The sequence below is a fragment of the Pagrus major genome, chromosome 22 (genome assembly GCF_040436345.1).
Source record: "Pagrus major chromosome 22, Pma_NU_1.0".
Classification (NCBI taxonomy): domain Eukaryota; kingdom Metazoa; phylum Chordata; class Actinopteri; order Spariformes; family Sparidae; genus Pagrus; species Pagrus major.
The window spans coordinates 7,959,789-7,981,623 of NC_133236.1; the positions used below are offsets into that span (position 1 = coordinate 7,959,789).

The 21,835-nt window shown below is 39.7% G+C and overlaps 1 protein-coding gene across 1 annotated transcript in view; it reads right to left on the bottom strand.

Annotated features, from left to right (window-relative positions):
- The window catches only part of mei4 (meiosis-specific, MEI4 homolog (S. cerevisiae)), a 123,465-nt gene that overhangs the window by 32,617 nt on the left and 69,013 nt on the right, over window positions 1–21,835 (bottom strand). The window lies entirely within an intron of this gene.

A 21,835-nucleotide genomic window follows, 5' to 3' on the forward strand; every position in this document is an offset into this window, starting at 1 on the left:
AAATCATTTTCAATTGCATGCAGACATAGAAACCTCTGACAGACTTAAAAATATCAAAACTGCAATAAGTGTATGTGGTTCCTGCCCTCCTAATGAGTTGCCAGCTGAAAGGGCTTTAGATGCGGTGCACATGAGCATGCAGTTGTTCACAGTGGTCATTTTTTGGCTGCTGAAAATAGACTTAATAGAAAACAGACCTGCTGGCAGACATTATTCAGCTGATGGTCACTGACTGCAAAGTTTTCTGAAGACTTCATGAAGTTTACATGAAGTCTGGACCTGAATCAGACTTTTGTATTTCAATTTGTCATGTGCTTGTTGTTCATGCTTTTTCTTTCTTCTGTCTTTATCCTATCTTTAATGAATCTAAACTGGATGCATGAACCTGCATCGTTAACATCCATGTTTGCTTGTTTATTTCTTTTTTGCCTTTTTTCATGGCAGCAAATGTCCACACAAACCCTGAACAGTGTCTCCCAGGCTGCCATAGAGAGCATCCTCACAGGAGGCATAGTGTGGTCTGACTTCCTGACTGAAGGAGACCACAAACAACAGAGAAGTAAAGAAAAATGGCTTAAAAAATCCAAAGCTTCAAAGAAGGAAGGACCTGGGTATCACGGAGGACACTGGCCACCCAGCACACAGTCTACTCTCACTCCTTCCCTTAAGAAAACAGCTGCCTCAAAGACTTTTTTAACCCACAGGCGGTCAAAATAATGAATGGTATGCACCTTACATAACTCACAGTGGACTATTACTATTATTTTGTGCAATTTCTGATGTCTTTATTGTTTTTGTTTGTTTATATATAGCTTTAAGGGCTGAGAGAGCCAGAGCACATGTATTTAATTTCATTTACATTGTCCTTTTAACGTGTATAAGAATAAAGATTCACTTGAACTTTGCACCTTGAATTTCTTGGAGCGTTACTACCACCTTTTGATCACAGGAGCAACATGAAACCACCTGCAGGAATGTGCTCTGTGCCGCCCACGTTTGCATGTACAAGATGTACAAAACAACAAAACAAGGACCATCACTAGAGGTCAAAAACACCAAATGGTGCCATGTGTCATATATGTTTTATGATCATGATAGTGAATACTGACATTTCAGGATTTTTACAATAACGATCATTAAAATTCTAATTTCTTCTACATTTATGTACAATTATATGCCAGGAGGAGAGCTCACAAATTACTTTTTAACTTTTGGAGGCCGAGAGGGGGGAGAGATGGCAGCAGGGGGGATACAGCAGCCACAGCAGTAATAACAGCTTTACTAATTGAGATATGAATATTAATAATACTAAAAGTATAATAATAGTAATAATAATAATGATGATAGTAGAAGTCAAGCAGGATTTACGAGACAAGAGAGCACAGAGACGAAAGAAGCAAAGTCAGTAGCATGCATTAAAGAGATATGAATGTGCACAGACAGAGAAACACACAGCAGTCTAAGCCTATGGCAGCACAGTTAAGAGCCTGTGCAGGCCACAACTATAAGCTTTATCAAAAAGGAAAGTTTTACATCTACTCTTAAACATAGATAGGGTGTCTCCCTCCAGAACGGACATTGAAAGATGGTTCCACAGGAGAGGAGCTTGATGGCTGAAGGCTCTGCCTCCCATTCTACTTCCGGAGACTCTAGGAACCACAAGTGTGAAGCGTGAACAGCGTGGGGTAATAGGGTACTATTACATCTTTAAGATAAGCCTGGTCATTAAGGTCTTTATATGTGAGGAGGAGGATTTTAAATTTAATTCTGGATTTTACAGGATGCCAGTGCAGAGAGGAAAAATATGTTCTCTAATATGAGTTCTTGTCAGTACACGCACAGCAGCATTCAGGATCAGCTGGAGAGTCTTTAGAGATTTCTTACTGCAGCCTGATAAAAGGGAATTACAATATCCCAGCTTTGAGGTAACAAAAGCGTGGACTAATTTCTCTGCATCTTTTGGAGATGGGACGTTCCTGATTTCTGCAATGTTCCAAAGGAGGAAGAAGGCAATCCTTGAAATATGATTTATGTAGGAGTTAAAGGACAAATCCTGAATCCAGATTCCTTAAAATGTTGACTGCTGACTGGAGCTGGAGGGGAAATGTACTTAGCTTAATGAATGTAATGTTACAGAGAAGAGAGGGGGAGAAGAAGAGAGTGAACCAGAGTCTCTGCTGACTGCTGAGTTTAGTCAGAGTGTGCCTGAATTCAAACACACAGACACACATTGTCGGTGCATGTCGTGGCTGATGTATAATAAAGTAATCCGGCTCTACTGGGCAAATAAACAGAAATGATCGAGCATTTAACAACCGCGACTGCTAATGAAAATCTATCTGACGTGACTCACAAATGTCCACGGACAAGGTAATGTTTAAAGTTTTATTCCAGTTACATTCGGTCTGGTTCTCCAACTTCCTTCCTCACTCTCTGACTCTCTCTCTGGAAATTATATTAACAGATGACGAAATGAAACACACCGTTACCTTGAGTACATTTGTGGATTCCTCTGGTTTGAACATTGTTCGAAACATTTTATAAAGTAAGTACACAACTCAACAACATATAGAACACAAGGTCAGATCGTTTTTAGATATTTTCATGCAGAAATGTTTCATATTATATCTTCAAATTTTTGGCCAAATATATGATTAATGTTATTCCATTTGAGTAACTTACGGCAACAGAAAAATAAAAACAGAAAAATAAAAACAGAAAAAAGTGAATGGGACTCGATATATCAACGTCAAAACTACATCTATTGTTTTTTCACTGACAACAGTCACAGGCAAGAGTTTGAAGAGACTCTGCAGGTGTTTACACTTCCTAATTCCAGATATAACTGAAACCAGGTTGGTCCCAAACCCCCAGGAACAGCACCGGGCTTAGAAGCTAATTTGGCTTAGTGGTCAAACCGTATAATTACAACGTCACAAAATGCATAACGGCCCAAAAGACATTTGTGAATTTACAGTCAGAATTTGAGTCTTTTGGTCTGATAACATTTGGAAAGCCGGAAGGTAGCACATGCTCTTTTGGACGCACAATGAAATGGAAAATATGCAGAAGATGTGGATAATTCAACACCCAGTAAGTCAAACATTTTTGGTTTAATGTGCCACTGGGCAGCTTTCATAGAAATGAACAGGGCCCCGCTTTCAATTCCGTATCCAGATTTACCCACAATAGATTCATGGTTGGTCCCTGATGGCCTTTGACTAAATCCTGCCAGAGCTTTATTTCCTGTGAAGCTAAAATGGGAACACAAAGGGCGAATGGACTGCTCACTCTTCCTTTAAAAAGCCTATTGAGTCAGATTTTTACCACCTGACATTACAACATGAACATAATGAACAATGATTTGATGGAAAGCAGTTTTTATCAGGTTTCTCCTTCACTGCGATGGAGTTTGATAGATGACTTACTCATAAAGTGCTTTATATTTACATGCATAGGGAGGTGAGATGATTTGTGTGCTTCAGACTACCACTGACAGACAATGTTTGTGTGTTAATGGGCCTTCGCTACGGGAGATGTTGACCAATTCACAAAGAATCCTCGGCGTACAAACGGCACAATTAGCTGACAGCTCATACACTGAGAAATGTTGAAGTGTGATCGATTCGGTAATGAGCTAGTAAAAGCCAAAGACCTGCGGTGAGAGGACAGATTAATCATCATCAAGGAGGAGATTTGCAAAATGTTTGATCTGAAAAAAGGAGGTTTGTCTGGAAAGTATCTGGGGGGTTGTTTGGGATTTATTTGTTTAACATTTCTTATGTTACTTCTGATCTGATTGGATCTGACTTCAGGTTGTTGGAGGGACCAGACTGATGGAGCACAACGGCTGAAAGAAGACACAACTGTAGAGAGAAGAATTCGCCTCAGGCTGCAACAGAGGCTGAATTTATTTCTTATGCTTATCAGTGAACAGGTCCACTCTGCCACCGTGACTACACACCAAAGATTTTTACACTCAAACAGGAAACAAGACGAGACTTTTACAAAGAAATACTCCTGTTTTATGATTCTGAATGACTTCTTCTTCTATTAGTTGCCAGAATTATTTCTGGTATTTATTTTTATTTCATTATTTTTTGGAAAAAGTTATTTTTAAGAACAAAAAAGAACAATTACAGTGATCAATAACAACCTATATGTTAGCCCATCTCTCAATACTTCCTCACTTCCTGTTCGTGGCTCTTAGCCCCACGCCCATTTATTCCTGAAGATGTCTGAAAAAACTACCCATCATACCCACCATTTTTAGAAATCTGCTGCAAACCCAAGTTTAAAAATGATGGTTTAAATTGAACCCAACATAATTCAGAGTAGATGCTAAACTGGTTGGTTTCAATATGCTCAGTCAGTCAGAATCTGTGGGACAGATACCTTGTAGAGGAATTCATATTTGTTCAGCGTTTCTACTTCAGAACCAGAAAAAGTTTTAACAAGACGATGAAGAATTTGAGTTTGTTAAGGTCAAGACCTCAACACACAGACACAGGAATGTATAATTTAGTCAATCATCTTTTCAAACTTCTGATTTCCATCAACACAAAAATGTCAGAGGGAGTAGCTCAGAGTGAAGACTACGGTGACTTTCATGCTTCATGTCAGCGGGCTGATTAACGGCCAGGTGGAGCTGACACTCATGTTTTCACCTCTGTTGTCTTTGACACTACTCTGACTTTTACTGATACTGTGATGAGGAATTTATTAGCTTTATGTTCCAGTGATGTTCACATCTGCAGCTCCTGTTATTTTGTGCTGACTGTGTTGCTGGAGCAGGTAGGGGGGGTTAAATGTCTTGTTCAGGACATACTCAAATAAAAGTACTATTTTTTTTTGCTTGAGTATCTAATGAAAATTAGATTCTCCTCTGTTTCATTCCCCTCATTTCTTTAAATCTTTCAAAGAAGACTGCCAACAACAATAGAATAAAGATATGTTGTCTTCTCTGTGTTTATAAACCAAACAAATGAGCTTTGGTGCAGTTGCCAACCTCATTTAGTGGTTTGCTGATCTCTGACCCCCCTGGTGGAGTTCTACTCGGTGTCACAGTGCTCTCACACACACTCTTGTGCTGCTCTCTCAAGCATCTGTTTTAGTTCTCAGAGTCTAATTTATGTATCTGTGAACATTGTTATTGCTCCGTCAGCCTCCAGGGTCACTGCAGACAAAGTCAGGGAATGCTAATAGCATGCAAATCCTTTTAATTATACATTGTTTATCCCTCCTTCGCTCAAGCTATAGTTTGATTAAGTCCACGTCCTCCTTTAGTTGGTGAGGAGCACTGAGATGTACAGTGGAGCCTGGGTCAGGCCAGAGACAATCACTCACACTGAACCCAGACAGGATTCTATCAGTTGGTGTTGTGTGGTGCAAACAAGTTAACAAAAGCTTTCCTGCTGCTCTATTTTCGTTCATTTATGTTTTTTATGACAATTAAATTAAAGACAATTTAATATGATACATTTTACATATTAACACTGATAAAACTCAAAAAATAAATAAATAAATAAAATATATTAGATAACAAACAAACAATACGGGACCTCATTAAATATTCCTCTGCAGGTGCACCAGTGGGGAAACAAGTTAACATCAACCTTGTGGACCTGTAGACAAGGTGTCCCCATTCAAAAAAAGGCACTTAATCCTGAACTGAATTACTGCTCAGTGTCCGGCCGTGTGCTGGGACTGTGTTTGCTGCTTTGACACTCAGAGGAATAACAGACCTGCTCAGCAAAACTTCTCAGAAAAAATAAAGGTTAAACAAGCAGCCGGAGACAAAACAATAATCCTCTGCTGACTCAGACCATCTGTGACACTGCTGACCGAGGTCCCTGTGAGAGAAAGGCCGTCTCAGAGCTCACCTGAGGAGATTAAGGAGCCAATAATCAGTCAGTCATTGTCTGAGGTGTCATGCAGTTTTTGACCGATACTGACGCTGGATTTTAAGCATGTGTGCTTTTGTTACTAAGAGATATCGCCATGAAACTTCCCCAGTTGATAACTTACATTAAGACAAATACTTTTATTGTATTATACGTTTTCTGATATTTTAGGTTTAATTATGCAAATTAGGATGTCTAATTAATTAAGCACCAATCTGCATAAATGACTCTGAGAAAATAAATCTGGTAAAATCATCCTCTACACATGTGTACTTGCATTGTTTAAGAATATTGTATGTACTGAAACTAAAATGCTTTCTTTCTCTAAATGTCATTAATGCGTCCATGCAAATGATTTAGGTACGGTGTATTATGACTTCAAAATGGCCATTAGTGCTGTGCACTGGATCAACTTGTCACCTGCAGCAGTTTCCTCAAACAACTTTTTACAAGAACTGCAAAAAAACACTAAAAATCCCAAGACTTAAGTACTCCCAGCAAGTAGAAATGTAAAAAATATCAGTAAACCTTCAACCTGATAGATGTTGATCTGACAGAAAGTGAAAAGTGTAACCAAGGTTCCACCAATTAGTTGATTAACTGAATATTACTCAACAATTGTGATAATCAATAAAGCAGAAATGTGAGGATACAACTTTATGACATCTGAACCATTAACACAAAACATAAGTACATTAATCTAACAGATATTTGTTGCAGCCTTTGTTCATTTATGTCATTTTTACTTTCAACAGCAGCTGTTTCAGCGCCTGAGGCCATTAAATCATGTGACGCAGTAATCTCAATGCTAACAGTGTTTCTATTGACAGAACAACCATCCCACCATTCTTCACCCGGCAGGTACGAGCTGGAAGATTTATGTTAATCTTCTGTTGCTGCTTACTGAGCAGAAAACTTCGACAAGCTCACATATTACCATTATTTACTAGGAGCCGTTTGTTTCTCTGAGTCATTCTGCAGCGAAGCTACAAGTAATTTAAACCTGCGAGGCAGATTCAGTCTGGCAGGGATTTCCTGATTCATTAGTAATCCAAAGGGAGTGATTAACTGAGCTTCACACGAGGCCCCGGCTTCACATTTGTATTGTTTCACTTTTCAGAAAACTGAAGACGGTGGAGGATCTTCATGTGCACAAGACTAGAAAATTGACTTCTGCAGAATCAGGTTCAGGAATTACTTCCACTCAAACATAAACCTGCACAAAAGTGTGAAAATATCATACACGTAGAGACTCATTTACTTTATCAGCAGGCTGCAGAGTGACTGGAATAATAATAACAATAATAATAATGCATTTTTGCAGGTGTTAATTTGAAGCAGCTATCAGATGAAACTCTGGCATCTCTGAAAAGTTGATTTTGTAGAAACAGACTGATTATTATATGCTGTGAGTTGACATTATGGGTTTTTATGCATTAATAAGGTGACACACTAATTAAGATTAGAGCAGGTCTATTCAACTACTTTAGAGGGGCCAGATTTGATGAAAAGTGAAGTGCTAAGGGGCCGGACTTTTACATTCTCTATGTCTGACCTGTAAAGCTTGGAATTAAGTGTGTTAAAACAATGCTCTTTATTTTTTTCCTCTGCTTTCTTTTTTAGTTTTTATAATTGAAAAAAAAAAGTTACATATTCAGAAGAACAGGAAAAGAAACAACACACACTTTTAATCTTAAGTAGGTTGTCAGTTGTAAATTTCCTCTGCTTAATACTTTTTAATGAAAAGACTACTTCTTTGCATAGCAACAGACAATTAGCCTCACTAGCCTCCTGCAGGAGGCTGCTAGTTTGTCACTTTAGTTTCCTTTGATTTTTGTCATGTGGGCCTGAACCATCAGGTGCACCAGTTAATTCCCCCTTTCGACCAAACTGAACCAAGTGCTGGTTCTCGGCTGGTTCAACCCGCAAACCTTCAAAGAACTGGTCTGCTTTTCCACGAGCATGAGATCCACGTTAGAGTTCAATATTCAGTCACTGTATATGTCTCTGATTTCACAGCATTGTTTGAACAACTATGGCAGACTACATCCACTCTTTACAAGTGCTCCTGGCTTTGCATGAACACGCTGGCATCCAAACATGACTGGTCCTCGAACCACTGTTGCTGCGATTTACAGGCTGGCCACACAGGATGCTCGTGTACTGAGTGGCGGCTGTGTTGCTGAGCTGCTGCTGCTCACTTGTGTGTTTGTGTCCACACTGCCAGCTTTGCTGCTGCAGCGCGGTTTACACAGAGTTTGACTTTGATAATTAACAATAAATACAATGACATGATTCTCCTTTACCCCTGTTGAAAGAGCGAGAAAGCAGGAGGGGGAAAGAGGAGGAGGGAGGGAGAGAAAGAAAAAAGAGAGTGCACAGGAAAAAAAAAGTCTTTTCACTTGTTGTGTGTATTCTCTTCATGTCTGTGACATACTATACACATAGAGACATTAAAACTGTAGTGAAACGCTGGTATGATGTTCATATGACTGTCTACAGATCGTTTTCAACTCTATTTTTGCCAAGAATCTCGACCATGTCATGGTAAAAACAGGCAAGACTCCGAATCTCTAGATGACGCAACGCAGCAGCCTCGCTTGACGCGTGTGAGAAGTGCAACTCATGCATCCAGTGTGGCTGCTCTAACCTGTTAACATGGACGCCGAAATGAAAAGCGAGATGTAATACCACGCAGCAGCGCTGCACACACATCCAGTGTCCAGCCTGTTAGTCACGTCATTCAGTCACTGTATATGTCTCTAATTCTAAGCATTATAAGGAACAACGATGGTGGACTAAATCCACTCTTTAAGTGTTGCTCCTTACTTTGTATGCCTACATTGGCATCCAAACATGACTGGTCCGCAGACCACTGTTGCTTCGATTTGACGTCCATAGCAAAAATCTTTCCGTTTCTTCTCCCATGGACACGCTACACTTGCTTAGTTGGTCCTTGGTCGCAACAACCCCGCCCCCAGCCCCTGGAATAAGCAGTGCATTGTTCAAGACCAGCAAAAAGTTGGTGCCGCTCTGGAACCAATTTTCCAGGCCGAGATCCAGTTCTTTGGCTTCGAAACACAAAGAACTGGTTCCAGAGGAGGCACTGGGTTTAAACCAGCACCTGAGCCAACTTGATGGAAACAGGGTAAATTAGAACAAAAATGTATGTGTATATATACACACTTATATATACTTGAATACTTGCGTATTGACATCTTTTCAGTCCACACGTCCGACATTTGATGCGAGAACCCAAGACACCAATAATACTTAAAAGCTGCCCAGGAGCTTAAAGTTTGTTCGCCGTCATTCGCAGCACTCAATCAGTTTATTTGGTTGATTTATATTTGAGGCATTGAGCCAGTTCTCTTACAGAGAGATGTAAAACACCCAGGGTTGAGTGTAAAGTATGTTTTGACAGATATTGATTGACACACTGCTTGCTGTGATGGTCAAGATTTTGATCATCTTGTTGATCATCTTGAACTCCAGCCGTCTGCAGTTTCCTCAACAAGCTGCTGAATTCACAGTTTCACAATGTGCTGCTCTGTTTGGCTGTCCTTCCTGTCCTGCTCACAGAGATCAATAAAGAATGACAAAAGATATTAAGAGGGTCAACTCTCAGTGATTGTATGGTGGTATGCAGGCTCAGCTGCATTCCAGACGAAGACATCAGAGACAATCTGAAGAGAGCACAGCTCCTATCAGAGCCAGGGTTCAGCTCTTATTTGTTGAATATTTCAGAGGGCTGCATGGAGAGAGGGAAGTAATGAAAATTTCACTCTCGAGTGAATTAAGAGGAGTCTGACAGAAGTGAGATCAAACCAACCAGTAACAGAAGAAAATGAGAGCCCTCACCATTCATTTTGCTCCCTTGTGTTACCGAGGAATTCCCACTGGGGGTCACCGCGCAGAGCAGAGGACAGAATTGCCCCAGATGAATTAAAACTGAACTTGAACTGAGCTGACAAGCTTGGCTATATTAGGAAAAATAACAAATCATGGTCATTCTGTGCTGAGGTTATTTTGTTGACTGATCTCAAGCTGATGAAAGTAACTTTCCATCAAAGGAAAGAAGAAAACAGAGCTCCCTAAGAGCATCTGACAGCTAATTTATTGTCACTTTTCAGTCATGTATACAGTTAGCAGTGTACAGGCATCAGATTACAAAACTTTAGTTTTTTCTTTGTGTTAAAAATATTTAGTACACAATAGGGCTGTCAAAATTGCTCCAAAATGACGTTTGAATATTCCCTCTAAAAAAAACACATAGGTTCGAACCATTCGAATATCTATATTTGCGCATTATGTCAATAACAGGAGGACAAACTAATACAACGAGACATAACTACTTATATAGGTATTTTTATTTCAGTTTTAACATGTCTTTGAAAACATATCTACACATTACAAAATAAGTAAATGAACTAATGGCCTATACCGTAAAACTTTTAAGACCGTCGACCTCTCTCTCGCTCGCCCCCCTCTCTCTCTATGTGCAAACTGCCCTCATGTTGCTAGTGGTGGAATGGTAAGCTAATTGTACAGCTTGCATACAACTTTATCTCGAGGCTCTGCATTTTTGCCGTCTACTGACCAAAATCCGAAGTATTTCCAAACAGGGCTTTTTAGGTTGCTTGGAGTCCAAACCACTCTCTCTGCTGCCGAGTTGGGCTCTGAACTTTCTGCCATTTCATTTTTCTCTCTGCCATCTGCATCTGCCACGTTTTTTGTCACTTCTCACTTTCAGCAGTGAGTGACGCTGTGCAAGTGCGACTCCTGTGACCTGTCCCTGACCCCTCATGCAGTGCGCCCACTCGCAAAGCAGCCGCTAATGTGTTTTTTTCCACAGTCGAATATTAATTTTTACAATCGAATCTCCGTTTTTTTTAAATATTCGAATATATATTCGAATTTATTTATTCGTTGACAGCCCTAGTACACAATTGCACAGGTGAGAAACCATGCAAATGGCACACCATTTACGTTTAATATTTTGTCTATTATAATGACAAGCAGGGATGGCACTGTGAGGGAATTTCTCCGCCGGTTAATAAACTCGTACCACCAGATATTTCACAAGACATTCGTCGATGATGCTCGATATCTGTAGGTATCTGTACTTCATTGTCATTATTAAGTTAAGAGTTGCCAGGTCTATCAAACATGCAGACTAGTTGTAAAGTAACACTAATCTAGTTAGACAGATCAGTACCAGCTATCACCTCCATAATGACTTAAGGCAAAACAGAAAACTTGTGAATGGACACAAATTTGCGTTTATTCATGCTGGGTGGTGCGAATGACGCGAATGATGTGAGTGAGCTGAAAAAACTGAACTAAGCGATGATTTCACGTGACATTGTCATCCACGCTGACGTCATGAAGTTTACGCCGCTGATGTCCGGGCATTCATGAACAGCACTTGCGGAGAGGATAATAATCACTAATCGTGGCTGTCTGCAGACACCCAGAGCTGTATGATAACACATCTACTCATACAGAGACAGGACAAAAAAAAAAGCTGGCGTGGAGGAAAGTGAAGTCAGACTACCTGGTAAGTCATGGAAATTTGTCTCAGCACAGCATAGCCCTGATCGATCCAAACTCCATTCAAGGAACAAGCATTTTGAAAATTGTTTGCTTGTCGTCTGGCCGACCGACCCTGACGAATATGGAAGAATTATCCTATCTTTATTGAAGAGCGTAGATTTTCAGTTTGAGAGCATGATTTCATTCATTTTCAGTGACACAGCTCCTTCTCGTGCTCAGATTTATTCTCCTCACGCTCACATTTTTTGCTCGCACTGAGATGTTTGCTGCTTTCTTTCAAAATGTGTGCTTGAACTCAAAAATCACATGCTTGTGCTCACACACTTCTCACACTTCTTCTTGCACACAAAAATTCCGCTCGCATTCAAATATGTCCTGTGCTCGCTCAGATCTAAAGTCTGCGCGCTCAGATCTAAAGTCTGCACGCTCAAACCTAATGTGCACGCACTCAGAACAAGCACCTCCTCTCAGGTTGAGGAGTCTGCTCAGACTCAAGGCTGTCCCTCCCTGCGCTTAAAATATTGTGTTTCACCAGCCAATAGGGAGACAGCAAGAGTGTGGACCAATCAAATGACGGATGCCGCCTTGGGTGCGTTCCTTCGCACTTTTTTTGAGTGCTCCGCAGGGGCGGGCATATGGTCTGTTTGTAAAACTGCTTCTCTCAAAATACACCAATTTACCATATTAGCCAGCTATTTGAATCGTCACCTATTTAAGACGCCAGCATATTTATGTATAATTAATCTTAAGTAATCCTAAAAAGAGTTATCGTAGTTTAGATTTTTTTCAATCTAATATTAGCGGATATAGCTAAGTTATATAGGAGGCTATCATGATTGTTATTTCGGCGTCCTTTTGATCCATTTATTGCAGTCAGATCACAGAGAAATCTCTTTGTTTTGGGTTCATACCGATGTGGTAATTTACTCTACGTCTACTTGCTGGTCATAGTTACTATTTATTTATTTTAACACAACTATTAAGAAACTGCCACTCACTGGAGACAGATGGACAGACGCTCTGCAGCTGAAAACTGGGCACTGGTCAGCCTCAGGTAGCACTGGAAGCTCTAGTCATCCAGACACAGCTCCAGACTGTGAAATGGCACGAGGTGAATATTTTCTTCACGTTTGTTCTGAACACACCATTAGGAGTTTGTTAAGCAGAGGAGAAAATGGTAAAAAGACAACGAGGATGGAGAAATAATGTCACACTGAATGACAGTCACTTAATGAAACGCTGGGAAAATGTTTGTGGTGGATCTCATTAGAGATGTGCTCACACCTAATTCCGACCTGAATGAAAGTGGAGCTCAGGGTCTGTTCATCTGGGTATGAATTAGGTTCAGGTGCACAGAAGAATCGAGACGGTAATGAACATTTCTCTTGCAGGTCTCACTTGAAAACATCCAGGTTGGTGATGAGGTGACTGGCTTGGGGAGGCTTTTAAACCAACATGAACGTCAGTTGCTGCCGTGAGACTGTCATCCAAAATGTTCGCTCCCTGCTGGTTGTGTTTTTGGCAACGTGCACCCATTACCGCTTGTGTTCTTGACACATGAATGCCGTTAATGAGTAGCACAGAGCACCTGGTAGTGACGGTAACAATCAGCCTCTGGAAAGCCCAAACCAAGGAGGCAGCCTGCGGGAAGCCCTGGAGGACGGGCTCTGGCTGTCAAATTAGTCTGAATTAAAGACAAAATTATCCATTTACTAAACTGTCTAAGAAGGCAGGATTGAGTCACACATGTTAATCTGAGTCAGTAGCACAGAGCTTTAGTCAGTAAGATGAACTTCGCTCTTTTTCCTATTCTGACACGAAGATTTACGAAAATTACAGTAGGCTGTTTTTAATCGCATGCCATGTTTGATGTGTTGATAAAAATCAGAACGTTTTCAGTTCACAATTTGTGTTGATCCATGAGAGCTCTTAATGCTCATAAAATGATTAAAGGAACAATTCATCCAAAACTGAAAATTCAGTCACGATCTCCTCACTAGAGGTGTCACGATTCTGAAAATCCATGATTCGTTTGACTTTTGATTTAAAACATTTTTCAGCACTGACAGCTATGCTATTGTTAGACTACATTTTTTATGAGGTGCGCTTGAATGCACCATGACGTCCCTGTACGAAGCGATGTAGATTTGACAGTTTAAGATGTGCGAGTGATCGTCGACACTGCGTTTCATTTCGACTGTAAAAATTTATTTAAAATGGAAATCGTGACACATCAACTCCTCCCCCCATGCTGAAATCAGGTGAAGATTCGTAGTCCACAAAACATTTCTGGAGCTTCACAGCAAAACAATGTTGCAACATTATCCTATACAACTGAAGTAGCTGGGGACGAAAGACAACCAAAAAACCTAAAAATGGCTCCACTGATCTCGTCTGGTGTACAAACATTTTCTCTTTGGGTGAACTGCTCCTTTAAGATGACAAAAACAACAAACCTTTCAATTTAACGTGACTTCTTTCATTATCAGGCCACCTAAAGATAAACAAGAGGAACCAGAAACTGACACTACCCTGATTTTTCTTTGAGATTATTAGATGCTGTCTCTTCCTCCTCTGTGTATTTCCACTGATACGCTGAGAAGTAATGCGTCTTCTGAACATGGCTGAAGTGAAAATAATGCTGTTGTCTCCCAGTGATGCGAAAACCTGTAAAATTAAGATGAACGAGCAGAAGTCATCCTCAATTTACAACTTGTTAAACCAGATTACATTCATCAGCCTGATTGCGTGCTCATAGAGCGAGCGGGTGGATGAGACGGGCTGTTTGTACTGAAACTATTGACAGCAGATTATTTAGGAGACGGTGACGAAGTTACAGAAGAAAGTGACTGCAGGAAACATCAACAGCTCTGTAGTGAGTTGGTTTAACATTAAGAACTAAAAGGTCCTCCTGGGAAAGAAAACAGATTTATGAGAAGCTTCCAGCTCAAAACAATTATTTTTAACACCAAGGGGAAAAAAACAACATGCCTGAGGTTCATGACAAGCCATTAATTGTATTTTCATTTTTGTGGCACCTATTAAGGAAACTTAATTATTAAATAATCCTGATAGGAAGTTTTTTCTGTGCCATTTTCTCATGATCTGTTGTTGTTTTTAATGAAGACTTGTGTGAGTCCCCAAACTTTAAAACTTCTTAAGTACGGCTCATAACAATCTAATCTAAAGGGCCAACCACACCATAAAAATAACTATAACAATAACTATAAACAGATTGTTTAAAAAAATCATTCTAACTCAACTGTGACTCCACGCCACAACTTTAACAACGACGAGACAGTGTTGAACGATATCGTTGGGATCACTTTCAGTGCGATGTGCCAATCAGAATCAATCTGAATTTACCGGGACCTACACCTAATTTGATTTTGGGGACATTTTCCTAAAAGTTATTTTGCTGGATCAATTATAATTTTGGTTTCTAAGTGTAGCCAGTCTCTTTTAGTTAAGCTAATTGATGGCATTTAGGGAAACTCTTCAGATGGTCTCCTCTAATAAGGCAGTCTTGGATATTTCTACAACCTATTAAATGCTTATAGAACGTATATAAGGCTACTTGCTTGACATTTTTTTTAGTTTATTCTGTTTACTGACAAGAAAGTGGGATTAGGAGACAGGACGGGCCGGGGCTAGCTGGTTAGCATGCTAATTTCAGTAGACATCTCTGCAACGCAGAACAGACGTCTTTGACAGAACATCAACACTGCTGTTTCTTCACACTGTTGTTAATTTTAGTGCTTTTTTTTATGATTTAAAGTAAAATTCTGGCCACATTTTAGGGATTGCCGCTTTAAGGAAAGGCAGTGTTTGCCACAGAGTTCATTGGTAAAAACTTTCTGAAAAAACTAAAAACCACAAGATATGGATACATTTGGAAACATTTGCTCAGCAGATCTTTTCCAAGTATTACAAGCAGGAATAGTACAAGCAGAAATCATTACTGTAACTGGATTTTCTACAAACCAGCATCGCTCCACCACATCATGGAGAACTGCTACTTTAACCTTGCCGAGCACTGCAGTGGACAAACAGCCACTATGCCAGCATGGGTTCAGTGGTTGCACTTGCTCACAGCTCAGCTCGACATGACTCTCACCTCCATTGCCTAAAAAACAGCCGTACAAACATTCAAACTGAGTGACTCCACTGGAGCCGTTTTGTTCAAGGGCACCTCAACATCCTGTTTCTGTATACGCTTGGATTGAACTCACTTTTGGTGTGATATCACAGAAAAGAACAAGATACAACATCTGTTAGTAAGTCATTATCTTTTAACTTTAATTTTGTGGGTTTGCATTTGCAGTTTTGCGAGGAAAAAGTGTAATATGAGAAGTGAAATCAAATCAAACTTCTTATTGAAGGCATTTCTTTGACATCCGTAATACATGACGTGATGATTTAAGTTTCCGTTCAACAAAATATATTTACTGGATTTTGTCCAATCAGACAGATTCAGTTCATCTGGTATCCTCTCATTTCAATAAGCCCTTCCCATAATATCTTTTTGAGGGCATAATTTGGTATGTTAATTGCTCTCCAGTAATAAAATCATTAGCTTTCGTTACAGCTGATTTCTGAAACAGCTGTCAAAAAAGGCCAGTGATCTGAAACATCAGACACCAAGCATCTGGAAGGGCATCAAAGTTCAATTAGTTTATATATCAATCAAGGTCAGAAGGCCTTAAAAAGTCATCTTTATCAGCCCGGATGGCTAAAAAATAACACCCAGCCTGTACGGATAAAAGGAAAGCTCTTTATATTACCTTTTAAACTCGCTTTAAACCTTTTTTGACTTCAAAACACACGAACAAGGAGAGGTTTAATCCTCTTCTCTTGCTCAAAGGATTGTGACGAATGTTTCTTCAAATCAATTCTCCCTCATGTTGAGAATACAAATCTCTCTCCATCGTTTATTCTCTGAATATATTCCGTCAACCTCAATGCAGTTCATTTTGTTAAATCTGCATACAAATGATACACTAAGGAGCATTTACTAAAGAAAAAGCTCTCCTTCACTATTTGTTTGGCTGCCAAAGTCCTTCATTGTCATGCATAAAAATACACAGAGGGTTAAACAATCTTTTCTATTCCTATTCCAAAAATCTGTATTACATAAAATGACTTTAAAATGGATACATCGACCTTAACAACACTGGACTTCGTTCAGAACCAGACATCAAACATTATTTGATCTATAACAGCGGTGACTGAACATATGGAAAATTAATTTTCATATCAATCAAGGTTGTGCAGATTTAAGGAGTCAGAAGGCTCATAAATCATCCGCTCCTGATGGGAGAGTGTGGATAAGCCTTAGTGAAGCATTATTTACACAATCTGCTCACGGTTTCTGCAGGCTTTGCACCCTAAGCCACTTCACAGCCTCACTGATTTATGTTCTCTCACCTTAGTTCAAGATTTTCATGCTGTTTATTATGGCTACAGTATTTCATGGTCGAGCAGTACAATGAACTACTGAACACTCAATTCTCTCTTCTAAAACTACCTACTACAAAATACAATTACACATTGTAGAGTGTATTTTTTTCCCAAAGTTTTGTTTTTAATTGTTATATAGCCAGATGTTGCCTGTACGACAAAACACTAAGTATAGTCAAGTTATGCCAAAATGGCAACATCCCTGTTGGGGAGGAAAAATGAAGCCAATGCAGAAGTGTCAAAAGCTGCAGTTCCTCGAATGGCCACTTGAGGTTGGCCCCAAGAGCGAGTCAATCCACATAAGACCCCATATTAAAATTGATTGTACAAATGTGGTGTTACATTTGTTTGCAAAGTGACGCCAAAACACTAATACTGGTACTCAGTGGTACCTTTTTTTCAGTACTTTTTCTGTAACAACAATATCATATCAGTTTTAAAAAAATAAAAATATTGAATTTATAATTAGAAAACTGTAATCCTGTCTGTCCTACCAACTCTTTGTTACATTTCTGTCCCAAAAACAGCATCTGTCCCCAGCAGCAAGAGCCAGAGCTCCTGTTGTTTACTGGCAGTGATTATGTGCAATGATTTCGAGCAAACAACTTTAACTCACATGTCTTTGTCATCTTCCACTATTGTGCTGTTGTTGAAAAAAAAAAATCACCAAATTTAATGAGGAAAAGTCACAGCGACGGTCGGCCCTCCCAGTCGAGTTTTCAGTGAAACCCCCCTCCAACAGGAAAACAGCTTCCTTATCCGGGAGTGAGAGCCAGACATGGTCCACTATTTACTGATGGTGATTATGTGATGTCATTTAGAGCATAAAACTTCTCTTTGTCACTTTCCACGTTGCATGGTGGGTCAGGATCTCAATCACAACAGCAGCTGGTGCTGCTTGGTTCAGTGTGAACAAACAAAGACAGTGTAGAGGCGAACCTTTGTTGTGGCAATATTATACTTTGTGTTAAAAGGGCTAGTGAGGGATAGTGAGCTTTGGATACATAGACAATACCTGTTAGTCAGATAGATTGTTGATTTTGGTGTTTTCATGGGTTTTGTTGGCAGTAAGGAAAATATTAAGATGCCTTTCAGTATTAGGTCCTCTCTTGTTATTATTGTATCACCACGCAGGTTTTTATAAATCTCCTCTACTGATGAAACAGCTTCTTCACATGCTGTATACTGAGACTCTCGCTGGGCTTCTCGGCTGATGACACTCCGCCATGTCTGCTCCTGTCAATCCCCCCCGCATGATGAGACGGATTCACTTCACCGCAGAGGCACATTAACCATCAGTGCACGTAGGAGCAGTCCATTTTATTTTTTAAAGCGCGGCCTATCCCTGCTTTGCTCTCAACAGGATATGAAAGATGAGGAGATCACAGACAGAGACGGGCAGAAACCCAAAGCAGACACAATAGGAGTGATGGCTATCAGCGCAGCCGGGGCCCGTGAGCCTTTGGTAATTCGTGACGTACCAGGAAACTTATTTAGCCGCGCTCATGCCTGGGCCATTATTGCAGGCACCGAATAAGCAGCAGGGAATTGAACATCACTGCAAATGGAGGCACTCGGTTTCTTGATGAGACTAGGGAACGATGAAAGGCTAACAAGCTCAGAGCATCAGGGAACAGATAGAGACAGAGAGTCCATTAGCAGAGGGCTGCTGTAGTGTCTGTGTTTGTACAAACCAAGGCATAGTTTCCACTGGGGATGATGGGAAGAGTCCACCTCACTTTTCAAATCCTTTAATGTCCCCTCATTGATTTACTTCCTCTGATTTCTCTAAACAGTGTCTTCTAATGCCAAAATCCAGAGAGAAAAGTTGATAAAAATATTTATTGGCTCATCTGAATGAACTTTAATTACTATGGTAAGCTCACAGCTGTAAGCTTGATGAGCAGCAGGGAGTTTCATCAGCCCAGTCTTCAGGATATAATGTTAGCAGGAAATGTTTCTGCAAACCAGAGTCACATGATATGTTTATGTCGGACCATCTCCATCCGTGATCGTGGCGAATAAAACATGTATTTTAACATACACCTAACCAAAGCATAAACACAACCTTGTGACAAGAGAGGAATACAAAATTCAACCCAAACAAACATAAAGTTGCAACATAAAGAAACGCTCATGTTTAACTTATCTGTGGTTTTGGTAGAAACTCACTTAGCTAACATTTATTCTGCCGATTGGGTTGAATTTATTCTGTACATCCGGTTTTGCACTTTATGCTGCACACACGGTACCTCTACACCCTCTGATCGTTGGAGACTAGCAAATGAGTGAGAACACCATTATCTGTATCTGTTCCACCAATTCAATTATCTGTATCAATAGCTGTACTCAGAAATGACGAGGCTGACACCGGAAATGGGTGGGACTAACAGGATGTTATAGGTTATGTTACAAAAAAACGATGCAACTGATTTCCAGCAAAACTGGACGGGGGATGGATCTCGGCCGGGAAAAGACCACATAAACTTCTGGATGAAGGGACGGATCCAGGAATTCTTTCTCACTTTCTTCAACATTGTGAGAATTTTCGACATTTTCATTTTCATGATGAGCAGGTCGTTTAATTCGGTGATCACATTGTACTTTTTAATGTTCCAGCAAATCTGGAGAAGGTCGCAGTTTGAGAAACAGCAACAGTTGGAGGACTAAAGACAGCTTTGAAGACAGACAGTACACCACAGAAGGGGCCGAGGAAGACAGAAGCACCGAGAGAACAGACATCAGCCTCAATTGAAGGTGTCTTTCCCACAGCTTGCTCTCTCAACGCAGCTAGGGCACAATTGTCGCATTGACTATTATTCCTGATTTTGCCAGAACCTGACAGTGATAATGGGGTGGAGAGATGAACGTGAAAAAAATCAAGCCCAATCACTGTTCTTCTATGGGATACATTCAAAGCAAATACTTCCAATCTTGTGTTTTCTAACCAAGACTTACACTTAAAGAAGCATGTGCCGCTTTAATCTCATGATGATGATAAAATTAGACTACTGCTTATGTGAAGCATACTTTGTTAGTTTAAAAATGTTCAAAAAATGATCTAGTGAACAGTAAATTCTGTGATCAGAACAGTATGTTCTAATAGTTTACTATTACTTTTGGCGACAAATACGTTGTGTAAGCGTAATAACCTCAGTTTCAGCTGTAGTTGTGCCTTTTTCAGTCTTTAGAGAGTTGGTAATGATGTGTTACAGTGTTGTTTTCTACTCTAATTGCTTTTCTGTTGTTTTTATTTATTAGGCTTCCTGTTTCCGCAGTTGTCTGGGCATTTGCAAGGGTGCTTGAGGACTGGGAGGGCCGGGCTTTCTGTGGCATCATAGGAATCTCCTCGAGGCACTGCAGGTCGTGCTGGGTTAGTATGGGTCGTTGGGTTTCGCGTGCTGCTGTTGGAGTGGAGTGGGGTTGTACCGGGTGCTGGGATATCCTGTGATTCATGTGCATTTATTGTGGTCGTTGTTTGTGGTGGAGAGGGTGGAGTTGGGTGGGTGCTGAATGAAGGTGCTCTGATAGGTGGTCTCAGACTTTTTGACCCTACTGGACTGAATGTATTTTAATAATAATACTTTTATTTGTGTGTTTGTAAGTATTCATTAACGACAGAGTTTAATCCCTGGATTTTATTGATAATTACGTTTTATTTATTTGTTTGATTCAAGATTGAGCTTCCTCAGTTCGTCAGTTCCTAAGTTTTGTTGCTGTATGAAGTGCTATACAAATAAAGTTTGATTGATTTTGTTTGCGTATTTATAACAAATTATAATATCAAGATGAATGTTTCTCTTTACTGTGTGTCCCAAAATAACAATTGGCAGAAAATGACGCATACTGTGTTTCAACTGACTCAGGAATCAAAACTGTTTCAACACATTATTCTCTCAAGTTTTAACACTTTCCCCCCAACTGTTAGCAAGCTGAAATTGATCCAGATCCTTTTTGTAACACTTCTGTAGTATTTTAAGACCTGCACTGGACCCCTGCAGGAAACACAGAACAGACATCTTCCATTTATTCAACACCAGAGCCTCTAATATCCAGTGTGAAGAATAACGCTAAAAGAAATCACTGACAGAATATCAAGGAGGAATCCAAACCATGAGTACTTAACAACAATTTACAGTAATTTTGTGGCCTTTATAGGATCAAAATGTGGGCATTTTTTGTCAGTTGTGAAACATTTCAAACATTAAAGTGTGTAATTACTCAATTACAGACACACTTGATGTTGGAATGAACACTTAAACATAAATAAAAAATATCTGAATCTATTTTTCTTACTCAGTTTTGCAGTTATGCATTTCATAACACTTAACAGAATGAGCAAATTAAAACAAAACAGCCTGAAGAAGAAACATTTTCCACAGTTTTAACTGATAATTTTTCCCTCCTGGTGGCAACTACTGCAAACATAAAATCCACTCAGATTGTAAAAGATTAAAAACATCATTAAATGTGTTTTGTGTTTTTTTTTTTACTGACAACCTCTACAACAGCAAAAATAAACACTTAAAAAGGGCAGAAAGCCTTGGGCTCCACAGTTTGACAGAATCCCATCAAGTTTTATTATGTTACTACCTTTAGTTCTTTAAGGACAAGGAGGGTAATATTCTTTATTTGTGGCTCAAAATATATAGTTTCATTTTAAAAAAAGTCTCTATAATTTCATAAAACAACTGTTTAGTTTTTAACCATATGCTATGCAAAGAGAAAGAAATGGCGCATTTGTCCGGGACTATTTTCAATGGCAGATTCATTTGAGTGAGTATTTGTGGCAGCAGGACGGTGTGTGTGTGTGTGACTGCATTGAAATGAACTACTGTGCAAGGAGTTTTCAATGACCTCAAGGTTTTACATTGTTTTTCATTTAATGTAATAAGAGGTTTTCAGATGATTTCATT